The 15,595-nt window shown below is 40.6% G+C and overlaps 1 protein-coding gene across 14 annotated transcripts in view; it reads left to right on the forward strand.

Moving 5' to 3' along the window:
- The first annotated feature begins 4,290 nt into the window (after nucleotides 1-4,290).
- Nucleotides 4,291-15,595, forward strand: part of BLVRA (biliverdin reductase A) — a 46,876-nt gene continuing 35,571 nt past the window's right edge. For 8 of the 14 annotated variants that reach the window (XR_003255111.1, XR_003255110.1, XR_003255109.1 and 5 more), the window contains exon 1: nucleotides 4,293-4,433. The gene's annotated coding sequence lies outside the window, so the exon portion shown is untranslated. Of the gene's footprint in view, nucleotides 4,434-13,794; nucleotides 13,863-15,595 lie in introns of all 14 variants that reach the window. The other 6 variants (XR_003255112.1, XM_026075302.1, XM_026075301.1 and 3 more) reach the window with 3 other exon arrangements.

Raw genomic sequence — 15,595 nt, forward strand, 5'->3', positions numbered from 1 at the left:
GGGAGGGCCAGCCGCCGGGAAGGTGGTGGCCGCCCCGCCGGCCCTCGGTCCTTTTGTGTTTAAACAAGGAGATATTTTCCTTAGGGTTCTGCTCTTCGGAGGCTGCGGTGGGGGTTTTCCTCGGTCCGTGCCTCGCCCGTTCGCCGCGGCCGGGGGAGGGCGGCCCGCAGCTGTGGTTTTGGCCCTGGCAATGAAATTGCGGGGGGAGGGGGGGTCTGCGGCTTGAGTGAGCTCCTTGCTTTCTCTAGGGCGTGATCTGCAGAAAAGGGGATTTTGCTGCCTGTGAATATCTGGTGAAAATACTATATATTCAAGTTTGTTTGTTTTTTTCAGGTGCCGTGTGCTCTCCATGGGCAGAGGCATATAATATTTGCTGGCAAACAGAGTTAACAGCAGAGTCTTGCAAGGCTGTGTAGAGACAGCTGCAGTTTTCAGACAACTTTCATGGCAAAGTGCAGGCCTCCGTGTATCCAAAATTGTGTCTGTTCAGAAACATTAATCCAAAACACAAACTTCCTACCTTGTTCTGGAAGTCATTCTTTTTTGTGCTACCTTATTATTTTTCCAGGGCAAGCCCCAAAACAAGGAATACTAAAGCCACCCATACACATTAAAATAAAAACAGTTTCTGTAAGCATCTTTTCAACAGTTGAGAAAGACTTGGGTTTGAACCTTAGATCCTATCCGCGGAACTAATTCCACAAACAGACATGCATGTTTAATCACTGCTCTCTTCTGCTTATCTTTTCACTCTAGATTTGTCCCCCATCATTGTACCACATAACCTTGTGTCACTGTTGGAGTTTATTTGGTAGGCTTTCTAGGGGTGTAACTGAGATCAGCATTTAGGCTTTAGCATTCAGTAAAGTGTATGTGAACATTACTAGATTACAAGATACTGAGTATCAGCTCACAGTAGCCTTGATTAATCTGAAATTAAATGATGATTGTCCCAATTTCAGTGTGCTCTGCTGCTGTTTCTTGCTGCATTATACATGCTTTGATATTTATTGTATGAGCTTTCTGGGTGAGAGGAGTTGAATCAAACATTTCTCAGTGCTTTTTGCAAAGCCATTTTGTTTTCTTATCCAAGTAGTTTCCAACTTCTTATTTACACTCTTGGCTTGTCATTGTAGCTTCTGTTTCTGCCACTGTGTTTTAGTGGAATACTGTCTGTTTATTGAGTTCTCCCAAATATAACTGTTTTCTCCCTTGAAGCGCTTCCAGTGGTTGCCAATCAAGTCCTATCATCAGAGTGATTATATTACTTTGCATTGCTTTGTTGCTACTAATAAAATTGAAAAGTGGGAGATTGCTAGGTTATAGTTGAAGTTAGTTAATACATCTGCTACTTGCTAGGACTTGTAACCCTTGTGGGACTGGGGAAGGTGAGAGTGGGGAGAAACAAGACATGAAAAGACAACGAGTAGAACCAGACAAAAAGATGTGAAGATAGGACAAAAAAATAGACAAGGAGAAATAACAGCACAGCTAGAAGGAACTGGAGGCAGCTAATTCTAATGGGAGCTCTTCCTATGATCATGCAGATAACCCCTGTTAAGAGGCTGTTTTGTATACAAAATTATATATATATATTTTTAACCTCTTTCCATCATCCTCCCTCACTACTAACATCCTTTCTTTGTGGGGACCAGTCACTTTTACCTTCAGAGGTGGTCTAACTCTTACACATCTAGCCAGTCTCTCTGAAGAATGGTTTTCAACTTGTATTTTGCTTGGAAATCTGTTTTATATGTTTCAGACCTGAAGAAGGATTTTGTGCCAAAAGCTTGTCTACAGTTCCCAACTATGCCTAAGTAGGCCTAACTACCCCTACAAGCCTTATTCTTGTTATTTATCAATGCTGAAAGCTATACAGCATCCATTTGATTTTGGTGAAGTTTTATTGGTATTGAAAGCTACTCATTATTTATAGTTACTCTCTATGATATTTTCATATGGAAAGAGGGACAGACTTTAAGGCATCTATATATCAGCAGAACTACATCCACGCTGGGAGCAGTGTTCTGCTGCTTCCAAGGTCTGTGTTTCTCTCTCACCACTGCCACCATGCTGGGGATCTCAGCTTCTCCTGCCACGCCGGCTGCTCACCATGAATGTCTGCTCCAATGCCTATTTCTCATTCCACATCTTTGAAGGAACAGCTCCTCAACCCCCTTAATCTTGCCCAGGTCTACATGCAATTAAGTGTTTGATTCGTTACTTAGCCATGTGAGGGCAAAGAGCAAGCTCGAGGCTGTATACTGGGGATTGGACAGAAAGTAGTAGTACCAAAAAGTATAGTTACCTGATCAGTTTAACCTAACCTAAATCTATAGTGTGCTTGTGCTGGAAAGAGGCAATTCTGCTCTCCTGTTTAGATGCGTGTTGCCCCTCTCACCATTGTTTTGGGAGCTGATCCGGCTGGAAAGTAGGTGGGTTTTTTTTTCCTTTTTTCTAAGTTAATTATGCGATCAAACAGGTCCAGGATCCTGTTGAACATGTGGCTGTACAAATGCCAGCACTATTGCTGAATCCAAAGATTTGGAGCTACAGCTGCTTCTAATCAATCCCATATGCATTATTTCATACATTATGCTATTTGTTATGGTGTCTTATCATGTGCTAATTGATTCATTCGTTTATGCTAAGCATATAGGCATGTGCTAGTCATTAGCAGTCCCATATGTTGAACCCATTATATATCTTTAAATGCTGTATCTCCTTGTCTGCAAATCCTCCTTTATGTAATACCACGCATATATGTTACAGGCCTTCATGCTTTCTTTGCTGCACTTCAAGCCTCCTACTTGTTAGTCTAGTATGTAATTCCTTAGTCATACTCTGAAGCTCCTCGTTACTGCAGTTGTGCAACTACTGTAATTAAAGCTGCTGTTTGGTAGATCTATACTTTAGCTATGGTGCTATTAAGTGAGAGGGGGAGGAGAGAATTTTGAAACATCTTGTACCATATTTGAAACATCAGGGTAGTAGTGTCAGTATAAAAGCTGTGTTCATATGAAGCCAATGTAAGACCATGGAAGTTTTGCCTGAGTTACAAGTCTGTATCTGGCTCAGAAAATATGGCCCCAGAAGAGCAAATGTACCTAGGAGACTGAGTTCCTGAGTACTTGCTGGTAAGGAAATTAACTAATCAGAAGAAACAAATGGGAAAAGATGAAAAGAAAGATGTATCACATATCCTTATGATCCCATCCTGCTGAATTTCAGAATAAAGAGTCTAAGGAATCTAGAGCTGCATTGATTTTTTTAAGTTTTATAGGAGGAAGACAGATTACTATTTATGCCATTACTAATTACACATAGCGAGCCCCAAGATTTGCCAGAAATACATTGAATTGAACATACTCGGGTGCAAAAAAATACTGCTACTGATTTCTCCAGTTATTTCTGTGTTACATCTGAGATGAATGAATACAGAATTTGATCCTTCATACCTGTACTCCTAATGTGATACAGTTTGGGATGCTATAATAGCTTGCAAATGCCCAACATCACAGTGTAGAATGAAATTCAGACTATCCTCATTGCATACACTGTTCATTGCAGGAACTACAAACCGCAAGGAAGATAGCCACACCCTTCCAGGATTTTATCTTCCCAGCCCTGAATGAACATACTGAAAGCACTGCTGCATATAGATAAGACCTGCATGTGAGAAGCTAGTAAAGAGGCTGGGAGTAAGATCTGTTAAAAAAGTGGCTCGCTAAGGAAAAGCTAGGACTTAAGCACAGTATGGTGTTGTGGGCCAGGAAGCAATTTCTGTAGAAATGGGGAGAAGTAACCTTGAGTAAGAGCTTGCATAATCTTGACTGAGCTGTCCCTACAGCTGCTTCCTGTATGTAGCCTGCCAAGGCAAAGCCAGACGCAGATTGGCGTGTTTGCTTTCCCGCAGGGGAGGCTACCCCAGCCCTGGCGCTGCAGAAACTCCCACTCCCCTGAGCAAGGTCTCAGCCTGCAGCAAAGCCTACAGATGCAGCCGGATGGGTGCATAGGAGGCTGACGTACCAGTCTCCGCAGCCCGGTGCACAGCTGGGCTCCTCTGGGTAATGCCTGGCTGGGACAAGCACTGCTGCGGAGGGTTAATCAGGTCCTTGCCCCAGTCGCCAGGGAGGTGATACCCCTTACTAGCCAGGTGTGGCTTTCTCCATGTTTTCCGGGTGCGGTGAAATTTCCCAGCCTCAGTGCCCGCACCAGCCTTCCTGCTGCTATGGCTGCCCCTGGCTATAGCCCGCCCCTATAGTGTCCTTATTGGATTCCTGGCCGAGGGGGTGTTGCTGCACTGATAGCAGCGGTAGCAGCAGAGAGAGCAGCACATTGATACGCTGCAGCTGCTGARTGTTGTATAAGAAGGAGCTGCAGGGAGTGGATGAGAATTAAACAGGATCACGTTTCTCCTGTGAACTGAAGAGGTTAGTGACTATTACTTAATCCCCGCTAGCAGTAATTAGGATTTGGAAGCACCACTTTAGTCTTCTGACTGCCTCCTCCCTTCCCAAGATTGCTTGTCACCAGCGTTCCCCTTGCTCTCTGCTGTTGTGAAGGGATGGGGGAGTCTAGCAAGTCTTGGTATTTGTGTTGTCCTAGTTACTCCAAGGACAGAGACACCCACCAGAGTACAGGGAACAAGCCAGAACTCAAGGGGGGGGGGGGTAAAAAAAAAAAAAAAAAAGGCAGGGAGAAAAAAAGAAAAACAGAACACCCCTTTGTTTGGAAACRTGTCCAGGGTGCTCTGTGTTGAAGTGGAATGTCACCTCGTAAATAATATGAAAGTAACCAAGTAGTATCAGGGGTGCCCAGAGCACTGCGTGGTGAGATAGTGAGAGTTCATTCAAAACCTTTTATACAAAGTGTCTTCTGGGACCTGCAGAGCTTCCTGCAAATCCTGTTAAAATCTGTGGTTACTGTGAGTCTTTGAAACCCCTTCTGAAAAAATAGACCACTAACCTTGCTGTACCTCAGTTTACCCATGTGCAAAGCGTAGATGATAGTATTGTCCTGTTGCAAAGGAATGTAGTGGGGCTTGTGAGATACTGAAATATTCCAGATGGCCCTTGCTGGGAGATAGGTAACTCTTCTGTTCTCAGATATGGTGTAGAATCCATGTGTAAAATACATTGATACTTTGTTAATATTACTTTATGCTGTAGTCACAGCTACCACTTATTTCTAACTATCTTAGAAAACACATATCATGACTCAATGGTTGTTTCCAGTCTACACACAGTGAAAGATAGGCTCAGTCTTTATATAGCTTTCCTGGCATCATGCTGTACTTCTGTGTTGGAGGTTGTTCAAAAAACCAAACTAGTTAGTGTTAATTAGGGCAGCAGCTTATTGAACTGGTTTTAGGCAAAATAACTTTTATCAGGTACTGGGGGGCACTAGAAGATGATAATGTAGTGCATCAGCAGACTCCTTGCATTGGTTTGCCAAATTAATTTTTCTCTAATGGAGATAGTAATTCAGCTGTTGGTCCTCTGATCACAGATGCTAGCAAAGAATGACACTGCCAAAAATTGATAACGTAGTGTTTAAGCATCTTTCCATGGTCTGTGCCAATAAATGAGAAAATACAGCAATCTGTTTTGATAATATGAATCCATTGTGAAGTTTTAATTTTCACAAACTACAGAGTAATAGATAAATGTTTAAACTTATATTCAGAGGAGTGAGTGACCAGCCTAGCTAATGAAGTTTCTAGTTTGGAATAAAATATTCTTCATAGATTTTGTACGAAGAACTAGTAGTGTTTTCTAAACAAATATTCTTTTTAGTTCACCAGCTTGCCTAATGATGTATTTTTTTCATCTCACTAGTCTTGGAAGTTGTATCATTTTCATTGTAAAACTTCTCTTTCAAATAACAAAAAGACTGCAATTCAGATTTGTTAACTAAACAAATACTTATTGAACACTTGTTCACTGAAGTTATAAATGAACAGCAAATATCAGAAAGCCTTAAATAAAGCCTTACTAAAACTATTGTCACAGGCAGTACCTGTTACTTAGACATTCAATAAGGGATACTAAAATATTAATGATTAATATCATTCTTACTATTAGATCAGAGAACTTTCCTTCTGCTTGAGAGCTGATGTTTTCTGGACCTTGTCCTGTTAATTTTCACATGCACATGGTCAACAGACTTTTTTCTAATACTAACCTCATAGTTTCTTTAGAAAGTCAGTTGAGTTGATGTTTGGGAACAAATGGAGTTTAGGTCAATGAAGTGTGGCATGTGTTATCCTTAAAGGAAGGGCAATACTTATTTTTTGTGGCTAAAATAGAGAATCTTTCTTCTTAGTTTTCAAACTTAGTTTTAGTGAAGAATGTCTGCAGTATCCACTAACTTCAGAAAGTAAGCTCAACATGTGAGAACAGGATGAGCAAAAGGCCAACTTGATCTTTGCTCCTTTTCGCAACTGAACATGAACCTTGTTGAAACAAGTAAAGATGAATGGATAAATGAACTGACCAGTTTCTGAATTAAAACTGGAATTGCTTCCTCTCTTGCACTTGGGTATCAGAATTTCAGTAAAATGCAGGAGTGAAAAAAGCACATTGACATTTGTGCATTTTAATAATACCTCTAAATCACCACAGTTGCATCTGGCTCATAGAGAGGATATTCTGCCTTGTGCACCTCTGCGCAGATTTGCTGTAGAAGCTTCAATAACTAAATGTTTTCCATCAGCCCCAATGTAGTCCGTTAAAGTACTATTTGTGCTGCTCTCCTTGGCCAGGTAAGCAGCAGTCAGATAATAGGACATAAAAACAAACCATTGTTGGAAACAAGTGGAGAAAATAACAGAAAGGGCTAGGATATGTGTCTGCAGTGGGACAGTAACTCCTCAGGCAAGGGTTCCTTCAGCACAGTGATACAGCAGCATTGACATATATGGGACCAGGAACGACTCTTTCACTTAGAGTTTTCAGGAACTGTATCTTTCTGAAGCTTTCAGTTAGTGCTCAGTGTAATAAGAGAAGTTCCTCAATAAAGTACAGTACAAGCATAATGTAAGGAGTTAAAACAGTTACTTTGTTGAGAGGGAAGAGAATGGGGTTTAGGGAAGAAAAGCAGACTTGAAAGCCAAGGTACTTAGCAGCTTAATCCTGTGGTAAAAATATTGAGTGTATACATGCCCAGTTGTAATTTAGGAGAACAAAAGTTACTGAGGGCCTATCTCCCTCCTATGGAGCTGGCCTTACACCGTGAAAAGTGTTCTCATGCACACAGGGCCGAACTGTTGGGCTTACGTCTTCAAACTTTATAAAATAACTGCAACAGTGATAAATATATAAATATGGTTGGCCTTTTTCTTCTCAACTAAGCAAGAAGAGGTTTGACTCTTTGTTTAACTGAACTTAAACGTTTCCTACAAACATTTGCAACCCAGACAGAGATCTGCTGTGCTAATTAGAAAGAATTGTAGAAAACACCTCTGACTGGGAAAGAGAATGAAATGGAATTACTAATCCTGTTATTCCAGATGGATGGAATCTACCATGTAAAAATAGAATTGAACTTTCTTTAACAGCTTGTGTTCAACTGTTAGCATAACAGAAGTTTGTTTCTTTTTTTTTCTTTTTTTTTTCCCCTCAGTATAGTATTATAAGCCAGTTAGAAAGACCCTGGGTTGGGCAACTAGTTTTACTGTTATATTAGCGTGACTATGCTAAACACTAAATTAAAGGCTGCACTGCATTTGCTAATAAAGAAAGCTGTTCTCATGGCTCAAGTAATAAAATGTGTAGGCAGAAAATGTGAGATCTTTATTGTCTTGTCACTACCTTTGTTCTGTGAATGAGAGCAAGTGAAAGCTGTAAGAAAGAATATCGAATTAGTAAATAATCACATAATCCCTAAAAAAGAGAAAGAAGTAGTACAGGGTATGAAGGGAAAAGTTTAGACCATAGTCATTCAGGTTGAAATGCCTGGATGTTTTTAGCTACGCTAAAAACTATAAAGATCTGCAGACCTTTCCGCTGCTAGAGCAAGCAGCCCTTAGTCAGTATTTACTGTTTTTTGCAGACTGCGAAGCAGATTAGCGACAGAAGATTGGTTAGCCTGTTAGTTGGTGATGAATTTAGAGGCTGCAGTGGCTTGCTCATACTTGTCTTTGGAGTAATTTGTTAATTTTTCTCAGGCATATCCACCATATGTTCTGCTGGAAGTGTGAGCAACACGTCTGTATAAATGTCTGTCTGTGCTTAGTCCTAATGACAGATAAAAATATATAGGACTGAGATTTTGTCCTTATTAAATCACAGGTTCATAAAATTTGGATGGAGAAGGCAAATTAACTCCTGACCTCTGTCTTCTAAAACTATGATTCTCCTGTGGCAAAAATCTACGAGGAACTTGCAGAAAAGGATAAAGATAAATTCTGTACTGGTGGCATTTCACTGCCTGTTAAGTGATGAGGTTATAAACCAGAGTGGTACAATCCTGGCATGGGAAGTGACCGTAGACTTTGTCTTCCAATTTAACACAGAGTAGACCTGATTTTTCATAAGTATTGAGTATTGATTACTTGAATTTGCAGTTTGACTATTCTGGACTGCAGTACCTGCTAGAATGAGGCCTGAAGTGCCTTACGTTCATCATCTGGAACTCAGGATAACCAGTGTCGGTGGCTATTGAACGTGTTTGCTTTGAGAAACATGATACTCATTTGGAATTTGTAACCTTCTTACATGGCAACAGCTAAGCAAAACTTTGATTTGGAAATCTATCTTACTTTTGTTTTCTTGCACAATATAGCTATCCTTGCATTTAGCCCAGTATTTATAAAGATAAGACATACCGTCCATTCTTATATGCCTGGCACTTGTAATGGACCCTTAAGACTGAGGGCTACTGAATAAATCTTTTCGAAATAAACAGGTCAGTTGTAGACTCTGATTACTGTTTAAAAATAACAGTATTCTGACAGGTGTTTCCAACTTGGTCCTTCCTGGACAGGTCCTGGTGGCAACCAGCTTGATCTACTAATATTTGCAATATGGACAAAATGAAAGCACAGCAAAAGAACCATAAAAATACCAGACTGCAGCTGGTCCTCTGTTGTTTCAGAGAGAGAGGAAAGATTCTCACATCCCTCCTACTCCACTTGTCCTCTGAGCAGGGAAGGTGGCAATGTAATTCTCGCTGCTTTGAAGCCAGCTCTTCTGTTAGGCTACACCAGAAAGGACACTGCTTTCTCATGAGGGCAGAGATGGAGAACAAAATCTTGCTCCCTACTGGCTACAAAGGAGGGCTCATTTTGCACCAGGGAAGTGCACGATAAACTTTTTTTTTCTTTTTTTTCGAATGGAGGGTCAGCAGTTGTCTTCTCTTCATGTATTCAAGTTGAGGGAGCTCTTTTCACAACTACTGCTGGTCCACTGCAGCTTACTACTGTCCCCATCAGTTGGCTGGGACCTTCCCAGCCTCAAATGGCCCATCGTATTGGAAACAAAATAGTCCTGTTTTTATAAAGTGGGAGGTGTAGTTCTGCTAGGTATTGCTGAGTTATCAGCTCCTAGGGAAGCATGAGGGTGCTGATAATCCTGAAGACATAGCCATTAACTTTCTGTTGTTTCAACCTTTACTGGATGAAGCTTCAGCTCTTCAGTTTTCATGTTTGAGATTTCATACCACCATGCTGACAGAGATGACCTTTTTCATTAAGAGGCTCATAATGAGTAAGAAGAATAAAAAGATGTTCAGAGTGCATTCTTTGCACTGTGCTCATAATTATTTTTAATTTCCAGCTCCTGCATGACCTTATTTTTATCTATATGTCTGTCTGGAATTAACTTCTATTCCAGACTGTGGAACTAAAATCCATATGGTCAGGAGGAAAAGCTGTCTGGCCTTAAAGCAAGTGTACTCAAATGGCTTGTGAGCTATACATCTGGCTCACAAGCCGATATTCGGCCACACTGTCATGCCCTTTCCCCAGCTCCATCTAATCCTAACCAAAGCAAATGGGTCTGAACAGGCTGTGCTCACAGGTCATTGCAAACAGTTGTTGGTTACATATTCTGAACTGCTGAGGCTCCACTACCCTCATTATGTACAGCAGTCTGATCATGGGAGGGCAGAACAGAGATTCATTGTCTGGTACCGAAAGCAGAAATCTATAAAACAGCAGTGACTTACAAATACCCACGTGTAGTGTTTGTGTTTATGGTACAAAAGTAGAATGCCTTGCGTTTTCCATTTCTACTGCTTGAATAAATAAGAAGAATGATTTGTCTGAAACCCGTTTTATGGAGAGGCCCCAATCACAGCTGGTCTCATGCATGAAATGTGAATGACTTAAATAATAGAAATTATTCTGTGAGTTTCCTACCCAGAACCTCAAAATGCTTTGTTGAGTTAGGCTAGCATAAGCCGATGAGAAAAGGGTTTTAGACTTAAATTTAAAAAAGCAGCAAGGCTGACTAAACTAATGAGCATGATAGTCTTTACATGTTAAAATGTCTTTTCTGTTCCCATTGGTAGCACAGGATGGTAGTGTTCCAGTACAGCCGTTCTCTTTTTGTCAGAACTTAGTGTCCTCTTTGGCCACTTACAGGAATGGTGCAGTTAAGAAAATGAACTTTTAGAAGAGAATGGAGTTCTTTTCTTATAAGGATAACTGATAAATCACTTCACGAAAATATTGCTGAAAAAATGAAATAGATATCTTCTGATAAAATCTGGATAAGACTATTTGTGTTATGCTTCAGAGGCAAGTATTGACTTTTGGAAATCCCTTACTTTCACAGTCTGTTTTTTTTTTTTTCCTACCTCTTTTACATGGTATATTTTTTGCTTGCAGTGATCTGAATATTGTCTGCTCCTGAATCTCTGCAGTAGCTGTTTTAGTTATTGCAAAGTTAGGCAGTTGTGCCTATCTTGTCAAAGGCAGTTCTGCCACACTTGTTATATTAAAATAGTGGTCCACACTGAGTGGGCTCACTTGACAGAGGAGATGAAAAGAGTGGCATTGGGTTCTTTAGTCCTGATTATGTGCCCACGTTGGCCTTGAATAGGTTGTGTGTCTAAAATATGCCTGTGTGCAGGYAGTCAGCTTCACTGAAACCTTCCCGCTCCACATCTTTGAAGACAGACCAGATGGTGAAGAGTAATGTTGTTTAAGCATATTCAATGATTGTAGGTTTTTTACAGAGGTTTTTGAGGGGATCATGAACTTTGTAGATGCTGCTAGCAGCTTCAAAGGCTAATACCAGTCCCAGTGCAAGAAGGTTTAATGAAGTGACTAGAACCTACACTATCCCTGGTAATCTGGCAAAATCCATCCCCTATCCTTCTCCAGCTATCATTATCTCATGGGCCCAAACATTGAGTCCTGAAATCACTTTTTAATGAGTTTTATATTTATTACATGTGTCCATACCTTTTGTGGTTTTGGTTTAAACAAAAAATGCAAGTGCCTTGAGGAGACTCTACACACTGTTCTATTTAGGGTACAAAAAGAGACCTGTTGTTTGGAAAAGAAAAAAACAGTAGCATGAACAGATGGCATAACATTAAAAGCATAATGTTTTAGTTGTTCCGGCCCATGTTGTAGGAGGCAGCAATCAGAGTGCTAATGTTATGCACAAGATGCCGCATACCTGTTCTATGAGCTGCAATATGTATTCATCTTTAGATATGTTTTTAATATTAGTACTTGATAGAGTGGCTTGTATGAAATAGGAGCTTCTGTTTGCTTGCTGTGGGACACAACTTGATGGCCGTTGATTAGATTTCTTTTGGAGAGTTTCTGTAGCGATAAATCTGATGATGGTGGATCTGTAAAGAGGCAGAGAGTTGTAAATTGGAGCCATTTTGTAGGTCATTCTTTTGCTAGTTTGTTTTTCATAACAGTTTCAAGCTCTGGGTTGGCACATTCAAATTTGAAGGTTCAGGTTTAGGCATGCTCAGAGCTGTCTGACTGTACATGCAGATCAAAACTGCTGGGTAATCTAGCCAGCTGGTTGGCATATAAAACTGCCTCTCTGCTTGTAGAAATCTTGGGGTTTATTGGGGGAGACCTTGCAAGGGGAGATGTGGAATTTGTTTTTGAAATGCGTCCTGTTACGCACAAAGCATCATTCTTCCAAAAAATTTGCGTGAGACATAAGGTGCAATTGAAGTACCATGGGAAAAATACTTTAAAAGTATTTCTGTAACCTTTGTATGCACATGCTTTTATTCACTTTATTTTTTTATCACTATAATGTAAATGGCATACCAAAAGCTCCCTCTAGTGGCTGATATTTCGATGAAGGTGTTTTCCATTTCTTGGGACAATCTTAGTAGATAAGAGGTATTTCAGAACTAGCTGACTGCTAAATCRCATTGAATTGCAGACTGACAGTTCCTGAGAGAAAAGGCTAGTGGCTGGCTTGTACGCTTTTTGAACATTATGATGGCCAATAACATAAAAACACCAAGTGGGCATTAAAGGTAGGAGGGATTTTAGTCACCTCGGTTACTCTTCTTTCTGGAAATTTTTTTCTCTCCTACTCTCAAGCAATTGCTGCAGGTGGTAGCTTTCCAAAACTTGATGGGGATGGAAAGCATCAATTGCTTTTTCCAGGTCCTTTTGAAGAGTGTTAGACTGATAAAATGACTCAGGTGTTAGCCATTGCATGCATCACTTTTAAGATTACAATGCTATGTGAAGCATCTACTCCTCAAGTGATCTTAATCTAGTTATAAAACAAATGCTTTCCATCACAATCCATTTATTTTAGAAGGGTGAAAACATTTTGGATGGGATGGGGAGAGAAAGTCAAGTAAAAAAGGCACTTGTCTGACTAGCTACAATTTCTGTATGTATATATTGTTTGCTCTGCAGAGAGTATGGGCCAGGCGCCTGGTGGTGTGAACTGCCATCATGTTCATGGTGGAGGCTGAGAGTTTCACCAGCCATGCTAAGCACTAGCTTTATAGTGTCTGCAGCTTGTAGCAGGAGGTGGAGGGGGGTTTATTTGTGAGGGAATCTCAAAATAGGTCATCCTGTCATGGAGCTGGGATTCGGTGACCTTCAGTGGACCGGAAGATAGATATCATCTCTTGGGCTGAGTCCATAAAGGTATTAAAAGGACATGCCTGTGGCTGGATATGTGTTTTGTTCTTGTGCCTACTAATATTACACTTAACAGCAAAGGCTCCTATTTCTTAGTGTACAGGTATGAGTATTCTTGTTAAAATCAATGGGATTATTCATGATTAAAGCTAAGCATGCATATAATTCTTTGCAGGGCTGGGATTTCAGATGAATTTAGTAGAAAGCAACAGAAAGGAAAGAAAACAGACATTTTCTTGTTGTGCATTGTATTGCATTGTTTTATTGAGATATTTAAATACAAAATTGGTTATAACCACTTTATATATCTGATTTTGGGGGGATTTTCTACAGTCAAAGAGAAGTTGTAATAATACCTACCTTTTATGTTATGCTTTTCATCAGTAGGTCTGAAGGTACTTTGCTGAAGAGAGAAATTTCCTCTGCTTTGGAATTGGGCAGGATTGGCAGGGAAAGGTGATGTGATTTGCTTGCTTTAGGTCGCCCAGCAAACTTTTGGGAGAAAAGAAGACGACAGTCTGGAAATACAGTTTTGCTGGGTCTGCCCAGCCCAGTTCTAGATTTGTTATGCCTTCTGATGAAGAAATTGCTTACAGAACCACAGTAACTGGTGGGCAAATTCAGGGGCACACGTAGAACTGAGAATACGTTTCAGAACATTTTTCTGTGATTGTCCATCATCGCTTTCATTTGTATTATAGCAGTGGTTTGGAAGCTGCTCCTGGGGTCAGCGTTTACCTGTCCAGCACTCAAGAATGTATCAAGCGAGGTGAGGCCGTGCCTGAAGGAGCCTGCCATCTCCATGGGCGACAGAGAGAAAACAAAATGAGCAGCATGGGGAGGGAAGGGAATGTACTGAGATTCCTTAGCATTTCCCAGCCCACTGCCCTGTCAGCTTTACCTCTTGTGATTGGGCTGAGTAATGTTTCCCCAAAAATGCAGGTAGGGTTGAGTAGTCCTGCTGTTTCTTTAATGGAACATGAGAAGCTCTTAATTTTAAAATTAAACAGAACAGCAGCGTCTGTGCAAGAAACAGATGCGTAAACAGAGTCTCAGTAGTTAGCATTCAACCACTTAGTCATGCGGAGACTTTACTCTGGCTTTATTTTTCTGCAGGGAGGGAAGGGGATACGGGTTCACAGTACGCAGGGATCAACTCTGGGTTCAGCTCTGATGGTTCAGGGTTTACATGAACATTAAGCAAGCAAATGGTGCAGCACACCCTCAGGGGAAAGGGAGAGCAATCACTGTTGATCACTGGTGTTTCACTTAATTTGGGGAGGGGTTTTTTTTGTTTACCATTTAGCTAACATTAGTAACATTTAGCTTTACTCAAGTTATAATCCTCCAGCCTGTGCTGAGGCACAAATTGGTACTGTAGCAATAATATTGTTTGATGCCAAGGAGAATTCAGAACTGTGAATTGCTGGTAGCTCCATACCACAGCTCACTCTCCTGAATGCTCATCTACACTGGACTTAACTCCAAAGTAACTGGCGATTGCCTGTTACAACATTCTTCTTCTCTTCTTCTACCACCATGCACAAATTCACTTTCAAAAATTGTTACAGCATATTAAAACCTAAAACAAGTGTTTATGAATTGTTTGTGACTCTCCTTTCTGTAGTTGTATTCTAATCAGCCACATATAAACACTGGTTAAAGAATAGCCATGATGAAGCTACAGTTATGTGGAGTAGTTTATTTACCCACCAAAAGTTCACAAGGCTTTTCACTCCAGAGTATTCCCTGGAACCTTAATGTTACAAGTAACTTTTTTTTAATAAAAAGGGTTTTTTTATAAAATAAAAACTAGAGTCCTTCATATCTTCCTAATTTTTTCAGGTGCCCAATAGAGGGGCCAGTTCTTATCTGGGTAATGTCGGCATTAGCAGTGTAGGTATACCCAAATGGAATTTGACTCTCAACTGTCACCTACAGAAATCAGTTATCTCATGCAAAGCACTTACAATAGGCAAGACCCGTCATTTGAACTGGCCACACGAATCACCATTTTTTCCCCAAGACTGAAGCAATACAGTTTGTCCTAGAGCAGAATTACAAACAAAACTAGTCATATTGAGGAGGACCCAACTTCTCTGTTCATATCTGAGGCTCCTCCTCAGAAGTGTTATTTGTCTTTTTTCCTCTTTTGTCTTGCAACCAGATCTGAACCACAAAGGGAGACTGTGGACAGAGAAGGGAAACGGGACAAAAACAATAATTTGTACTCATGTGTTGCTTCCACCCAGCCATTCACATAACAGTGCTGTAACTGATAGCAGACCACCCTCTCACAGCAGTACTGAATCTTTTGATTCAGTCCTCCACAGGATGGGATATGGGCTAAATTAAAAACAGGTCTTCAGATTCTTTCAGTACTTCTCACACTTTTATATTAGTTCTGCAAATGTTTTGGTGCCAGTATGGAGTTGCAGGCTGTGGAGAGCCGCCTGTCCCTGTGGTGTGAGTCAGGAGGGCTGTGGACGGTGTGTACTGTAG

Source organism: Apteryx rowi, unplaced genomic scaffold (genome assembly GCF_003343035.1).
Source record: "Apteryx rowi isolate R43461 unplaced genomic scaffold, aptRow1 scaffold_400, whole genome shotgun sequence".
In the NCBI taxonomy this organism is placed as follows: Eukaryota; Metazoa; Chordata; class Aves; order Apterygiformes; family Apterygidae; genus Apteryx; species Apteryx rowi.